A 17,162-nucleotide genomic window follows, 5' to 3' on the forward strand; every position below is an offset into this window, starting at 1 on the left:
ATACTGAATTATCCTGTGATTTATGTGGATTAGATAATACCATACTTTCCATTTTATAAATTGTTTTTGACACGTTTGCGTTTACACAGAGCTATCTGATAATATAGTACTGTTTACCAGCGTTGAGGAAGCTGCTTTAAAAGAACCTGTTGTGACGGTCAGTCTATCTAATAAATCCAGGTCTATGTAGTGGTGAAGGAGTCGCAATCATCTGCTGACTTTATTACATTCTTTGGTACACAGCACACGGAAGATTTTCTTTAGCATCAAGCTACCTACATGCACACACTACTTTCGGTTTCCGTTGCCGGGTATTTCAGAATAAAGGTCCTGTAGACATTTTTACCAAACGTTACAGAACCCATACCGAAATGTAACATAGCATATCAACAGTGATGTTGCCATATATGTAACCTATAAAGGGATGTATTATTGCATATGTACATCCTCTGGATATATGAAAATCTAAGTTTAGTAAAAGTTATATACATGATATATATATATTAAAAATATCTATATGATGTTTTTTTTTATGGTATAACATGTTGTGACCATACATGTTAAAGACACATATTGAATTTATATATGCAAAACAATATACATATAAAAATTCTATATGTTTATATATTTTCTCTATATTAATTTCTTATTCATTTTAAACATGTCTGTTTTCACATTCTGGGAAAGGGGTCTCAGACTTTTTGACTCCACTGTTTATAATATCAACATATATTGACAGACTTTGAGGTGGATATATATTTATGCATCAAATGTTTACAGTGTGAGCATGCTTACATTAACATACATCTTTATTTGCGTTAGACATATGTGACCTTCTTAAGGCTCACCTTAACCCGGGTTTCCCAAGACTGGATTCTTTTTTATCCATACAGGCCAACACACAGATAAGTATAAAGTAGGTTAGTCAGAGACGTGGCTTCGAGAGCAATTGTACAAAGTTTATTAAAAAGAGTAAAATGATCTAATATTTGTATATTTACTATTACACAATACTAATATACCAAGACACTTGCCTGGCTGGTTTAAGATAGCACAAATGTGGCGATGCTAGAAGAAATTACTGAAAAAAGAAAAAACTGTTTCTGGGCAAAAGGGTCAATCAAAAAGGGGGCTGCACTGTTCCTAGAAAAAAACAAAAACAAAAAGGATATGATTAGTAACGGAGGATGACTGCTGGGGGGCCAGCTTGTACCTGACTACTACACCACATCTGTTACAACAAATGACACACACACACACCAATGGCGGCTGGTGCATTACTCTCCGGGGTGGGGGGGGGCTATACCAAAAAACAAGAAGCCATTTGTACTACGATATCACACTAGTATATTTAAACAAATGAAAATACCTGTTTTTGTTTTTGCTGAGCTGAAAGTACATATGTTATAATAAAATATAACACAATAACAAAACATAACTAGAAAACTCCAGGGAAATTTTGAGTGCCACAGGGGTTATTGCCGGGATGAATACATGATTTATTTCCAGTGTTCAAAAGTCACCCTGATCATATTCTGGTTTTGAGAAATGTCTTGATATAAAACAATGTCACATCCCTCCATCATGTATTATGTGGGAAATATCTCATATTGTTGTTTTTTTTAATAAAACAAGAGGCAACATGTCTTCAAACTGGCATTTAAAGGGTTAAAATCCTGAAAACTAATAAACATTTGGTAGGTTTGAGCAGAACTGAAGCAGTTTAAGAGATGTATGCAAAAAAAAGCAGAAAAAAATATTGATATATGATGATTTTATAGTATTTTCTTTGTGTGTCCTTTTTTGGACGCGAGGAACCCCAGAGGGTACAAAATGTGTTACCAGTGTATAATAAACCTGTAACAGTAACTGACATTAGATTTTAAAAATATGTCAAAAAAGACACTTTCTTGCAGAAATCCATACCTTCAGCTGTAACACAGCCAAAATGATCAGCAAATCAAAAAAGAAAAGTGAAGAAAATGTCCAAAAAAGGACAGAGGGACCCCTGAGGGTTAATAAATCCCATGAACCGCTATTTAAATTACCACTATTATGTTTTTTTCGGTGCTAAATTTAACATTACTGGAGAGGAGAGCAATGCGACTAGAAGTGACAGCGAGAGAGGGCTAGTAGCTTCTCCTCTCCTCTGTCTCAGCGGAGACCGTCACAACTTCATTCACTCATTTAACAAAACAAAAAAAAAAAGCAACGAAGGAAGCAGTAAATGGACTTACATATTTAAGACCTAACTAAATGTAATTTAAGACCTAACATGCGGCTAATGTAAAGCTAGCGGAGCTTGGAGAGTTGGTTATCTGGTTGCTAGGCCCAGAATTTGGCTTCTACATGGCTTCAAAACAACTGCAAATTATGAGAAAACCGTTACTTCTTTTCATAAACCGAAAAGACCGTGCCAGACACTGAAGCCAGAAGTTTCTACAGTCTCTATTTTATTCAGATATTCCTTAAAATTAGTGCGTAAGCTCAGTGCGAAGACAGAGTGAGATTCTTTTGAAAAAAAAAGACGATTATATTAGGTGTCAATGAAAGTGAGACAGGTATTGCTGCCGGACTCGGCAGCCCCGTTTAAATTTTGTGCAGACCCTGCCTGTCAAAGTTACATTTTATGAATCCCAACAACTATGTCTACATTTTCAGAAAGAATTATTTGTCTCCTTTTTACGGTTTGGCCGCGAGCTCGAGTTAAAAATAAAAATAAAGGTTATTTTTTACTGCTTCACGCACTCTAGCCAACTGACGCTTTCACTCTAACTTTGAAGAAAAAGGGATTTGCACTCCTCCTTTGAGTGCTCCCAGTTTGAAAAGTTTACATGTTATGTAAAAACAGTTCCTGTTTTTTTGAGAGAGCAGAAGTTTTCCTCTGTTTTATAGTTTGAATCACATTTCTACGTGCAGATATGAGAGAGCTGGGTGACTCAGCAAAAAGGTGCAATTTTGTCGAAAAAAGGTGGGTTTCTAAAGAAAATTCCAATGCATTTCTAATGCATTATTTATTCTCAGTTTTTTGGGAATAACTTTGGGAAAAATTGGAATTTTAACACCAAAAGTCATAGCACCCCTTGCGGGATCAAGACGCATGTTTTGATGTATATATTACCGGGGTTTTCTCAAAGCTGCGGGATGAGTTACGCGCCAAAATTTGGCGGAATAATAATAAACCCGAAACAGAGGCACTCCTCTCAGCTATTCTAGCTGTAGAGGAGTGCCTCGGAGCTGAGCACCAGTGGCACTAATAATAACAAAAACAGTTCATAATAAGTAAACAATAATAATTAGATCAGTCCACTTCCTTTGGCTGAAGTGTTGTATAGCCTGATGGCAGTGAGAACAAAGGATCTCCTGTTCTATAACTTCTATAACTTAAAAACATAACCTCATCGGTGGATGTAATAACTTATCATTCTATATCCTTCCATCCTCTATCCTGCAGCAGCATTCAGAGTATTCCCAACAGGCATCAAATTGACCAGTTAGTCTCCTTCTGTGTGTAGCTGCCCACTCCACCTCATCCTTTCTCCCTGCCTGCTTATGCTCCTTTGGACTTGGTTTCCTGTTCAGATTATTTAACTGTTGGTGACCTCTTGACTAAATTAACTAAATTTTTACCCCAACTTCCTTTTCGATGAGTTCTGCCTTTGAGTTAGACCTTGATGTACTGAGCTGTTATAAGTAGTTTCCATTTGTATCTCAGGATTTTGAGTTAAAAATATATAATAATTAATATTACATTTAGATTTATAAATTTACAGATTTTTTTGTTATGTCCTTTAAAAAACAGCTGTGAGGGGAGTTAAAGACAATGATATATATAATGTGTGTGTCAATCCACAGCAGTCTGACAGAGCTGTAGCTGATGCAACACTCATATGAAGTTACAGTATGTCTGCTTAATTAGAGCCACAGTGTTAAAGTGAATTAGCTTTGATATAGTAAACCAACAGGACATGGACTGATGAGTGTGTAATGTTAACTGCCAGCAGCAATGTGGGGGAAGCAGTGATAATTTTCAGTATGCAGCTGAAACTGACACGTGCTGTTTGAGTTGTGATGATGTAGATTCCCCTCAGGTGAAGAAGGCAGCCATAGTGAGGAAAAGGAAGAGGAGGATCAAGAGAGATGATGAAGAGGGAGGAGGTCGCTGAGAAGGTTCTGGCTTTCACTGTGAAGTGTGTGAGGGTTGCTCTCTACTGAAAAAATGGAGGGGGTTTGTTCAAATAAACCTGATTGATAACTACTGCCTCTACAAATACCGGAATCAACTGTATTTCATTGTAAACACCTCTAGGGCATGGCCTAGCATCCTCATGGTGGTTTCACAAACAGAGGAATTTGTAGTCATTAAAAAGAGGAGATCCACTCAATGTGTTTACCTCAGATTAACAAAGCATCCCAATAAACAGGCGCTGGTCATTTTTTGTCAGTAATGGCTAAAAAGTGTTTTGTGTTCATCCTCTAACTTCTACCCTCCTTTGAAGAGTTCTGGTGATAGGCCAAAACCATGTTTTTTGTGGTCATTGCGACCTTAGACCATTGACCACCAAAATTTAATCACTTCATCCTTGATGCTAAGTGAATCTTGGTACAAAAGTTCCATCAAGACGTTACTGAGATATCGTGTCCACAAGAATGAGATGGCTGGACAATATGATAACAATATGTTTGGCTGTTAAAGAGGAATATAGGAAAACCAGAAACCGGATACACCCTGACAACTCTATCCCCCTCCCAGACCTGCTCCAACCCCCCAATCTACCACCCCACCCAGTTGGACATCCTACCCCATACAGGTCAAAAAGGAAAGAAAGGGTCATTGCATCAACTGTTCCTTTCAAGATTTTGTCTTATTTCTTAAGCTGATGAAGTCCTGACTGCAAGGACAGGATCTGCCTATTCTTTCAGAATGTTAGATTGAGCTCTGTTGCTGTTAATATGCAACAAAGCATATGAAAGAACGTGTTGTTGGTTAAATGACAGTGGGAGTGATTGATCTGACTCTACAGATAATATGAGAAATGCACCTGGATCAATGCTCTGTTTGATGACTTCTGTGATGACTTTGAAAATTTTCAACCAATAACCCTGTAAACTGGGGCAGGATACAAACAGTAGCTGTGGGCTGGGTGCATCAATGGCATCAGTTCAGTGGATTTCATCCCCCATCTCTTACATCGGTCCTGGGCTTTAGGAGCTGATCTCTCTGCAGCCGCTACAACAGCAGGAACTACAAAAACCTTTTTCCACATGTTGATTCTGTGTAACACCTTCAAATTGAACTGAGCAAAAACACACATTGAAATATTTCCTGAGAGAACATCATTTAAAATTCTTGGTATCACTTTACACTGAGACTATCCTTATAAAATAACAAGTAATTAGCTTGTTAACACTTTATAAATATATATAAGCTGTTTTAACACATTAGATTAAAAGGGCAATAGTGACCTGTTGCTTGCCAAATAGTGAGGCCACATGTATCTGTACTGCCTCATATCTCATTAGTTACTGAGCTTTCTTTGTCTTTTCCATCATCCAACGTTTGTACCTGATGCTTCGTCACACATTTGTTATGTTACTAGCAATTAACCATGTCAGCATCTTAATGGTCAAAACATTCCATTTAGATTAGATTTGATTAACTTTATTTATCCCACAACTGGGAAATTCATTTACCACAGCAGAAAATAAACATCTATAGAATAAAACATCTATGTAAATATACAACAAAAATATACCAAATATACACTAATAAATACAATATACACAATACACACGATATGTACATGAAAAAGTGCAAGTTTGCACATGGTCAGGAAGAGCAGGAGTTGTGGAGTCTGACAGCTGCTGTAAAGAAGGACCTGCGGAACCTCTCCTTCTTACAGCGAGGATGTAAAAGTCTGCTGCTGAAGAAGCTACTCAGAGACCCTACAGTGTCATGCAGAGGGTGAGAGGTATTGTTCATGATGGATGTCAGCTTAGCTAATTTCCAGATCAGTTTGTTGAGCCTCTGCCTATATTAGCAGATCATTAACATAGATCCAGACACTAAGGCTTTGGCAGTATTGTCAAAGATTTGAATAGAAAGCAGACTGACTGTCATAGTCAGTCTAGTGTCTCACTATCTTACTTCATTTATTTTACTCACTAGCTTCAACAATATATATATATATATGCATCTTACTGAAAAATTTATATTAGGTAAACGCGAATGTAAACAACTCAAAAATGGTTATGTGAATAATACTATAGAACTAGAAAATTCCAGGGAAATTTTGAGTGCCACGGGGGCTACTGCCGGGATGAGTACATGATTTATTTCCAGTGTTCAAAAGTCACCCTGATCATATTCTGGTTTTGAGAAATGTCTTGATATAAAAGACTCTGATATAAAACAATGTCACATCCCTCAATCATGTATTACGTGGGAAATATCTCATATTCTGTCTTGTTTTTTTTAATAAAACAAGAGGCAACATGTCTTCAAACTGGCATTTAAAGGGTTAAAATCCTGAAAACTAATAATCATTTGGTAGGTTTGAGCAGAACTGAAGTGGTTTAAGAGATTTATGCAAAAAAAGCAGAAAAAAATATTGATATATGATAATTTTATAGCATTTTCTTTGTGTGTCCTTTTTTGGACGCGAGGAACCCCAGAGGATACAAAATGTGTTACCAGTGTATAATAGACCTGTAACAGTAACTGACATTAGATTTTAAAAAATATGTCAAAAAAGACACTTTCTTGCAGAAATCCATACCTTCAGCTGTAACACAGCCAAAATGATCAGCAAATCAAAAAAGAAAAGTAAAGAAAATGTCCAAAAAAGGACAGAGGGACCCCTGAGGGTTAATAAATCCCATGAACCGCTATTTAAATTACCACTATTATGTTTTTTTCTGTGCTAAATTTAACATTACTGGGGAGGAGAGCAACGCGACTAGAAGTGACAGCGAGAGAGGGCTAGTAGCTTCTCCTCTCCTCTGTCTCAGCGGAGACCGTCACAACTTCATTCACTCATTTAACAAAACAAAAAAAAAAGCAACGAAGGAAGCAGTAAATGGACTTACATATTTAAGACCTAACTAAATGTAATTTAAGACCTAACATGCGGCTAATGTAAAGCTAGCAGAGCTTGGAGAGTTGGTTATCTGGTTGCTAGGCGCACGCAGGCACACACACAGGTCAGGAGCTGCCGTTGCCATGGCAATGTGAAAATCTGCCCAGAATTTGGCTTCTACATGGCTTCAAAACAACTGCAAATTATGAGAAAACTGTTACTTCTTTTCATAAACCGAAAAGACCGTGCCAGACACTGAAGCCAGAAGTTTCTACAGTCTCTATTTTATACAGATATTCCTTAAAATGAGTGCGTAAGCTCAGTGCGAAGACAGAGAGAGATTCTTTTGAAAAAAAAAAGACGATTACATTAGGTGTCAATGAGAGTGAGACAGGTATTGCTGCCGGACTCGGCAGCCCCGTTTAAATTTTGTGCAGACCCTGCCTGTCAAAGTTACATTTTATGAATCCCAACAACTATGTCTACATTTTCAGAAAGAATTATTTGTCTCCTTTTTACGGTTTGGCCGCGAGCTCGAGTTAAAAATAAAAATAAAGGTTATTTTTTACTGCTTCACGCACTCTAGCCAACTGACGCTTTCACTCTAACTTTGAAGAAAAAGTGATTTGCACTCCTCCTTTGAGTGCTCCCAGTTTGAAAAGTTTACATGTTATGTAAAAACAGTTCCTATCTTTTTGAGAGAGCAGAAGTTTTCCTCCGTTTTACAGTTTGAATCACATTTCTACGTGCAGGTATGAGAGAGCTGGGTGACTCAGCAAAAAGGTGCAATTTTGTCGAAAAAAGGTGGGTTTCTAAAGAAAATTCCAATGCATTTCTAATGCATTATTTATTCTCAGTTTTTTGGGAATAACTTTGGGAAAAATTGGAATTTTAACACCAAAAGTCATAGCACCCCTTGCGGGATCAAGACGCACGTTTTGATGTATATATTCGCCCCGAGGCACTCCTCTCAGCTATTAGCTAGCTGTAGAGGAGTGCCTCGGAGCTGAGCACCCGTGGCACTAACAAGGCTCCAGTTGAGCAGTCACAAATGTGAGTACCTCATCAATAGATGGTGATGTGTTTCACACTTTACAATAAGGTTTCCTCTTACCAGTTATAAATGTTTGTAACTCATTAGTAAGGTTAATGAGTAGTAAGCAGTAACTTGATCTCTCCAAATAGTGAGCCTGCATGTATGTATGTATGAAAACAGATTATAATAGTTTATTTATGAATTATCAAGTGTTGATAACCAAATTGATAACGTAATTACAATTATAAATCCTTTATAAGGATAGTCTTATTGTAAACAGGTACCAAATTCTTCTACATTATATATCTCCTCTTATTATTATTACTCATTCATACTGTATATGTGCACTGTCAGAGCAAACTAAGCCTTTACTGATTCCAAGCAATTAGCTGAACCTGAGCAACCTGACTTAACTCTGAATATGAGATTCATCATAACGGCACTTCACCTCGAGTGTTGATTTAACGATCGTCAGTTCTGAAACTGCAGTTTGAGATGCTGTTGTATTGTGCTGCATTATATTTACTATGTTGTTCCCAGTTGTGTGTGCAGGTGTGTGTGTATGTCTGCAGGCTGTAGGGGTGAACAGACGCCATCCTCTGCCTTAATAGGCAGGAACTTCACAGAGACACCAGCGGGCCATTACAGTTTTCTGTCTGTTGAATATTTTCATGCTGATTTTGAATTTTTGTCATTCCATTATTACAAACTGCTCCAGTCAGTTTTATTTTTGTAGCAAAATATTTGTCTCGAGGGGCTTTAAAATCTGCCCTTAGACCCTTGATGTGGATCAGGAAAACTTGCCCAAAAACCCTTTAAATGGACACCTTTTTTTAATCTTAAAGGGGACATATTATGCTCCTTTTCAACAAGTTTGAATAAGTCTCAGAGGTCCCCAAAGCATGTCTTTGAAGCTTCTTGCTAAAAAATCCACTCTGATCCTATATTTCAGCATGCCTGTAAACCCCTCTTTTCAGCCTTGTTCAGAACAGGCTGTTTTTGTGTCTGTAGCTTTAAATGCAAATGAGCTGTGCCTGACCACGCCCCTCTCCGGAAGGGGATGCTGTTCGGGCTTCTGGCACCATGCTCTAATGTTTACGGTGACTGTGACAGGCGACCTGGCGTCGGTAGCAATTTGGTTCAACCACACGACTTTTATCCAGAATCTGACCCAGAGGGAGAGGCTGCTGAAGAAGTTCAAACTCTACAACTGCAGCAAGACGTTTCTGAATGTTTGGTAATCAATTTTGTGTATTTTGACATTACATTTTCAGTTTGTTGATGAGTGCTGGCACACAGTTACTAACATGTAGCTAGGTAGCTAATGCTAACTGTTACTGTCTCGTCATTACTGGGAGCTCTTTTGGTAAATAAGCACTATTGTGAATTGCGTAATGTAGTTATCTGTCATGCCTCCTTAGATATACTTTTACAGTCTGAAAATGTTTGTTGTATGTGGACTGCTACAGGTGTTCAATGTCAGTACTAGTCAGATATTTTAATAGATGCTGACAAAGTAAATAATTTTTCTCCATGTTTTGAGCAGAGATGCTCATCATGACATCTTCCTTTATGTAGTAAATTTATTTTATGTATTACAATGAAAGCTGTAAATCAGCATAAACATGTCTGACAGCAACAGTAATCTTTAGTCAAAGACTAAACTGGGCAGTTTTCTACACTACACTGTTGTCAAGCTCCATATTATATGCAATAAGTGACATGTTATAAATTACCTATGTTATATGCGCTTGATATGTAGCCAAGCTTACTTCTTACCCACCTTAGCTCCACTGTCTGTCAGTGTTTGAATTTCACAAGCTTTATATTTTGGTGAATGTTACCATTTTTCTCTATATGTTGGATAGGTGCTCCTGTGGAAACTGTGCAACCATGCCCACAGAAGCTGAGAATATCTGCTGCTAGGAGATACCACAGGTAGCATTCTCACTGGACAAACTAATCAGTAATTTGTTTTGATTACATTACATTAATAATAAACCATAGCATTTACCATTTGCAATTCACTGTAGGTTACCAGACGGCTATGGGAGATCGAGGAAGATTTACCATGTATGGTAGACCGTCCTGGGTTGGAGCTTGCCTCAATGTGTACTCCCTCCAGAATGCCTGCAACATGTACCGCACTGACTATGGTCCTTTACGGTTGAGTGGAATACACCAGTACGTTTTGCTTCTTTGTTAAAACATAGTTTCAATCTAAATAAAATATGTTAGGCAGTCTTGTTTTACTTCAGTGCACATATTTTTACAATGGTAATAACACACTACAAATAGAGTAACACACCCTCAAATAAATTAGTTTAGCTGCTCTTTGATTTGTAAAGTTCTTTTATCAGCAGATAGTGTGCATATAATATATGAATTCAGAGGAGTCATTTCTTTAGTAACAATCAAGTATTTATTTACATCAAATGAGGGACTTATAATCAGTGATAATAAAAAAACTGTAGGATTCACTGGATCGGTAAAAAAAAATTGTGAGACACATCATAGATATATGTTTGAAAGACTAAATGCCCTGTCCAGTTGTTTTAGTCAGTACAGGTATCTAGCCTATAGGAGCTTTGTGAGCTGGTGCTGGGGCTTCCTTGGTCGCAGAATCCGGGTTGTCATTCCAGCCTGCCTGGTCCTACGCATCCATGCCGAGTTTCCTGACGCCACATGCCCCAGTACGTGGGTTTTAGACTGGCCCATGATAGAACCGGGACACAGAGCTGGATATGACCTCCTCCTTCTCAGGCCGCTCGAACTGTGCAGTGAGGTCCTCTGGGATTTGGATGGCCAAAGCAGCTTCTGTGTATGGTCCCAGGTCAACAAAGACTTTTTCAAATATGAGGTCCACCACATTCCCTGTTTGATAAAACACAAAAGATTTTGTTTACATTTTTCACTTTTTTTTGTTGTTTTTTACAAAACAATGACTGAAAGTCTGTTTCTAACTTCTTCTTTACTGTATTTTGTTGTTGATGGAACTGTCATAACATTATACGTGCAATACTCAATACAATGTGTACAAAACATTTTTTGGTTGAAAAATAAAATAATATAACACACCTTTGGAAATTGGACCTTGAACAGTGGTTCTCCTTCTTTTGTTTGGGCTTGTGGTCAGTCAGCATTTTCATTGTAGTACATGGCAGCCAGGTAGAGTCTGGAGGTACAGTAAAGAGAAAATCAAAGATGTTAATTTTGACAGAAACCTTAGGCTACACACTCTCACAAGTTCTAAGTAACCTAAGCTTCATTAACCTGCACATTATTCCAAGACTGATAAATGACTGTTAGGTTTATCAAAAGTAGATGCACTTCAGATGGCTACAGACCTGTACTTCTGATGTGGGGCTGAAGTCTGGCATGCAACATCCCTTGTTGCAGGAAGCTGTATAGATACACTTGATGTGCTGGCCTGAACAGAGGAAACAGAGGCAGTAGTTATGGCAACAGTTGCAAGCAGTGCAAAAATGATAACAACAAATGCACTCAATTATGTGTAAATCGGGTTGTCAATAGCTTGTAAATATGTGTAAAATGCAAAAAATGTATATTACAGACTATACCCTTGGACATATCCCCTTAACTCTGCGCTTATCTAGATATTTCCTACAGGCACTGTATCTGTAAACATGATATAAACGTTAAAACGGCCATCATAAGGCATGACTCTCACAAATAACTTTCACAGCACTAATAAACAAGCCCGGACACCTATGCTAATCACTACAGAGCCTGTTTTTAGTCTGAATTTTGTCGGCTCGACTTTACAGACAGCTAAAACGCATTTAAAGTATAATACATTTAACAGGGTGGCTCTAATCAATGTCACACGGCGATACCAAGCAGAAGAATTACATACAATCTGTACCCGGCTGCGTGTCGACGACGCTAAAGGTTAGCCACATTAGCTGCCATGCTCACAACACACGCAACAGGCTCTCGTGAACATATAGTAAAGCAACATAAAATGGTAAAACTTACAGCTCCCAAGTTCAAAGTTGGACCACGGACAGTCGATACTGATCCAAGCTTTATCTTGAGACTTGTAGCAAATCCTGCATTGTACTGGCCCTCGTGGAGAAAGCAGTCCGAGGTGAAATGGTTAGCACACACGTACAACACTTTCGGGCTTGGAGCGAGAGCATTTCCATCAAAAATAACATGAATCCACTGGGTCTTCAGATCCTCGGGCGTAGGGATTAAAAAAAGACTTCTGTGTTGGTTTGTGCAGCCAACAACAAAGCAACTACTGTGTTTCGCTTGTACCTTCGACATTGTTCTACCGAAAGCCAGTGTCTGCGAGGGAAGTAACGATAACGTCTGCAAGGCGGACTCAGTGGGCGGAACACACACCTAGCTCGGGGAGTGTCACCCACCCGGGGGAAGGTGGCATCGCCCTTCTTGACGACATCAGGGGAAAATCTCCAATTCGCCCGTTTGAGCACACATTTCTTGAAAGGTGGAGAAAGCAAAAGACGGAGAGGATGGACTTTTCTCATGTTTGGGGGGTTCGTAGACATGCCAGGGACACATACTACTGATAGAAAACCATGGAAAAGTGCATTTTGCATAATATGTCCCCTTTAATATACAAAGAGCTTCACAATTTGCTTTTCATTTAGCCACACACTTGCACACTGATAGTGGCAGAGCTGCCATTCAAGGCACCGGGCTTACCCACCAAGGTTCAGCTCACATGCTGTATAGACAGAAGGAGCCGGGCACAGAACCCCCAACCTTGTGGTTAGTGGATGAGCAGCTGCTCCAACAGCAGACGTGAAGAATAGAGGAACACAGTAAAATTCATGGGGAGATGTGTACAAAATGCCAAAATCTTAATTTTCTTTAATGGATTTTAGATGTTGGTGTTTGTAATTCTAAGACTTTTGTAAACTTTTGTATCTAGTGTGAATGTGTTTTTGATGCTGACTGCATGATTGACTATTCACCCAGACCTATGTGGATGATGTTCAGAGGTCAAAAACTATTGTTTACTGGTAATAATAGATAGTCAGTGTGTTACCTCAGTCAGTTCAGCAGTTGAGAAAAATGTTGTACCGAAGGAAAGTGCTGTTTTGACAGGAAGATAACGGGTTGAAATATTCTACATGAAGTAAATATTTAAACAACCATTGGATGTTTCGGTGGGCATCGTTTAAAAGTGTCTAAAACTGTTTTTTTCTGCTGACCCCGTTCACAGTAGCACGTCACTCCGCGAGTGTACCGTGTTCTCTGCTGCCTCTCTTAACTTGCAGCGCACTGATCTGAATCTCCTGTAGGTAACACACTGACTATACATGACTACCTCACACAATCCCACATCCAATAACCCCAACTATTCCTTCAAGCATAACTGTGATATAATTACAGGACAGTTTCAGTTGTATCTCTGAGTGTAACTGTGCTCTGCTGCACTTCACTGTAACACTTCAACTCTGCATTGTGTGTGGAGAATAAAGAGCAGGAGGCTTGCTTATCTTTATGTGGCGCCATTTATTGTCTGAACAGGAACACAAAACAAACTGGTCATTCACACAGCACACTTCTAAAGAACAGAAGTTATTTTAGCACAGATGCTAACTAGCTAGCTTAAAGAGTGCGATATGCCGTTATTTGAACATTTCAGCACTTAAAACATACAGCGACTCTCTCATAACACTATTCATGAACATTTCTACAAATCACAGAGAGCATATATGTTCATACTTTGTACATACAGACGTTATTGCACAATATTTGCACACCGTGCTACGCTCTGCAGCTCACTTCAGGCACATCTCTCATGAACTGGTGATCTCTCAAAGCTGCCAGTGGCATATATCTACCTCCAAGAGAAGGTGCCTGTTACGGCCGCCACTCTGGCCATTTTTGTTGTGTTTAATTTCCCTGTCTGCCAGGCTGCCTGCCGAGCTGCCTGCTCCGTCCACCCAGATGCTCCACCCTCTCTGGCCTGATTGGTGCGGTTTGTTTGCAGCCGGCCAATCCCTGCCGCCCAATCAGGAACCACCGGATATAAAACTCCGGCCAGTCTGTCAGTCCAGGCAGCTGACTGTTAGTGGCAGCTCGCCTCTTTGTTGAGAGAATATTTGTCTTGTGTGAACTGTAAGATAGCAGAGATTGGTAGTTTGTTTTGTGACAGTTTTGTTTCTTTTTGTTTTACTCTTGGCATCTTTGAAGCCTGGAAGTGGGTTCAGGTTGAGGATTTAGTATTACACTCATTTTGCTGATTCCTCCACTTGTAGCTATTTGTTGTTACATACACTAGGTGAAGGGATGCTGTTCCTGGTGTGTTTTTGGTTTTTGTAGGAGCAGTTTTAGTTAGTGTTGGCAGATTATATTATTTTTATTATTTTTTATTTTTGGACACACGGTGGCAGTAATGGGAGACACACACAGGATATATGTTGGGTATAGGTGGGAGGAAGTAGGTAGGCACAGGAAGTGGGAGGGCACACAAGTTTTCACCAGACCTGAGGCACAGAGGACAAAGGGACAACACCTGTAGAGAAAGTGGTATGTTGGAAACCTTCGGGGTTTTGTCAATAAAACGACAATTAAACCAGCAAGGCTGACTGGACATTGATTCTGTCTTTTTGGGTCTGCGTAAAGACAACTGGCTGCCCCTCCTGTGCAAGTAATGGCAATATGGGAAATTGGATGAACAATGAAAATTGCTATTACAGCTAAGTGAAAACTTCGCTTTATTGGAGTGGATTTGGATTTGTGGATCATTCATAAGGAATGAAAGGATTGTTTTCACGGAAAAAGAGGTTGTTTCATGCACAAACCTGACGACCACACCTCAATCAACGATTGATGCTGCCTGTGCTAATCAGTGGACTGATGATCGAATGACTGCATGCTACAATCAGCTGTTTGAAACACCTCTAACTGGATTGCTGCAAATATGTCCGATGTTGCTGGAAGGGAACCTGAAAGGGAAAAAAGGGTCACTAAACACACTGCTAAAGGTTTGGAAATGTTTGTTGAAAAATGTCAGAAGACAAGAAGCATTAAATGCAAACAGGCAAACAAGTTAATGGAAACACTGAAAGAGCTCAGTAAATCAAAGGAAAATGCAACTGAAGTAGAATCTAACTTGTGTGAATTAATCAAATTGTGTGATGAAGCAAAGGAAAGCCATGAGTCACTGGTGAAAGTACCACTGCCTGAAGATGAACTTGAAAAGCAAAATCAGTGGTTTCAACAGAGAATGGAAACTCTTGATGGTTTTATTAAAGATGTACATGTGTGGTTAACTGATGTTGGACAGCAAATAAAACACACCATTGTTGAGCCTGAAAATGCCACACAACGCAGTGATGTAAATGCTGATGAAATTGGACCAGATGACAGTGTTTCAAATGCCCCAAAACCCAACTTAAAGCCCAAATCCAGTTCTTCTACTTCATCATCATTTGCAGCTTCAACATCCTCTGTTTGCATTAAAGCTCAGGCAGAAAAAGTTGTTCTCATGGAACGGATTGCTGCCCTGAAGAAAAAACATGAGCTTGAAGCACAGCAAGAACAATTAAAAAGGATGAAAGAGCAACTGGAACTGGAAACTGAACTTGCAGCAACTACTGCAAAGATCAATGTATTGGAGACCATGGGAGCTGGAAGCAATTCCAGTGTTTCTGATGGAATGAACTCTTATCTAAGGAAAGCAACTGCTCAACGTGAAGCATCAGCTGAATTAAAGCCACATGCAGATGAACACCTACCTGTTGAAAGACAACATGTTCAGACTCATGTGCAAGGTGTACAGAGCCATGTCAGTACTGCACCCCCTGTGGTGAACAAAGGTAATTCAAGTGACATCTGTGACATAATTCAGAGGCAAAATGACATAACTGCACTTCTGGTTCAACAAAACCTCTCATCTACTTTACCACCAAGAGACATTCCTGTTTATGATGGTGATCCTCTGCAATATGAAGCCTTCATCAGAGCATTTGAGAGAGGAGTGGTAAAAAAGACGGATGACCACAGTGACTGCTTACATTTTCTAGAGCAGTATACCAAAAGGCATCCGCAGGATTTGGTCCACAGATGCCAACATCTGCCTTCAGCCCTGGGCTATAAAAAGGCAAAAGATCTGCTTAAGGAACATTTTGGTAACGAACATAAGATTGCCACTGCATATATCGATAAAGCATTTGCCTGGTCAGTCATCAAATCAGAGGATGTGAAATTATTGCAGGCATTCTCACTGTTCCTTAGAGGTTGTTGCAATGCAATGGAACATCTCACCTATATGGAGGAAATGAATGTTGTATCCAGTATGAGAATCATTCTGCTGAAACTGCCTTACAAGCTCAGAGAGAGGTGGAGGAACAGGGCATGTGAGCTACAGGAGCAACGTGGACATCGGGCTAAATTCCCTGACTTGGTAAACTTCATAGAAAAACAAGTGAAGATACTGTCAGATCCACTTTTTGGAAACATCCAGGACGCCAAGCCAGCAACAGCTGCCAAAAGCTCTGCTTTTGTGAAACCAAGAGAAAAATCAAGACCAAGAGTAAGTGGCTTTGCAACTACTGTAACACCGATAGAAACATCAGTGCAGGAAAAATTGATACCAAATGAAATGAAAAGAAATATCTCGACCATCACAAACTCTTTAAGTTCTTGTCTGTTCTGTAACAAAAGTGGTCACACATTGGCGTGCTGTCCACAGCTCAGGAAGAAAATGCACAGAGAAAAAATAGACTTCCTAAAGGAGAAGGGGGTCTGTTTTGGATGTCTGAAAATAGCACACATGAGCAAAGACTGCAAGAGTCGTTTGATCTGTGATGTGTGCAACCAAAATCACCCTGAAATACTTCACATTGAACACAAGGACAAAGAAAAGAAGCCAGAACATACAGAACAAAAAGAGAAATCAACTGGATGCAATGCTGTTCTCTCACCTCAGACTTGTGGGCATATTGGGGCCGGTGATGAAACCTGTATCTTCTCCATTGTACCAGTACAAGTTAAAAGTCACAAGGGGGACACAGTGTTGCAAACATATGCATTCTTGGATC

General features: G+C 39.3%; 2 long non-coding RNA genes across 2 annotated transcripts; one reads left to right on the forward strand and one right to left on the reverse strand.

The window, feature by feature from the left end:
* The first annotated feature begins 9,194 nt into the window (after nt 1-9,194).
* On the forward strand, nt 9,195-11,207 carry LOC130164580 (uncharacterized). Its single transcript, XR_008826627.1, has 3 exons — nt 9,195-9,352; nt 9,984-10,053; nt 10,149-11,207. It is a non-coding gene; the product is annotated as an uncharacterized LOC130164580 (long non-coding RNA).
* LOC130164581 (uncharacterized) lies at nt 10,852-12,696 on the reverse strand. The gene is made up of 4 exons (XR_008826628.1): nt 12,115-12,696; nt 11,463-11,545; nt 11,194-11,290; nt 10,852-10,989 (listed from the first exon to the last, which is right to left on the reverse strand). It is a non-coding gene; the product is annotated as an uncharacterized LOC130164581 (long non-coding RNA).
* Between the last annotated feature and the right edge of the window lie 4,466 nt (nt 12,697-17,162).

The sequence above is a fragment of the Seriola aureovittata genome, chromosome 23 (assembly GCF_021018895.1).
Source record: "Seriola aureovittata isolate HTS-2021-v1 ecotype China chromosome 23, ASM2101889v1, whole genome shotgun sequence".
In the NCBI taxonomy this organism is placed as follows: domain Eukaryota; kingdom Metazoa; phylum Chordata; class Actinopteri; order Carangiformes; family Carangidae; genus Seriola; species Seriola aureovittata.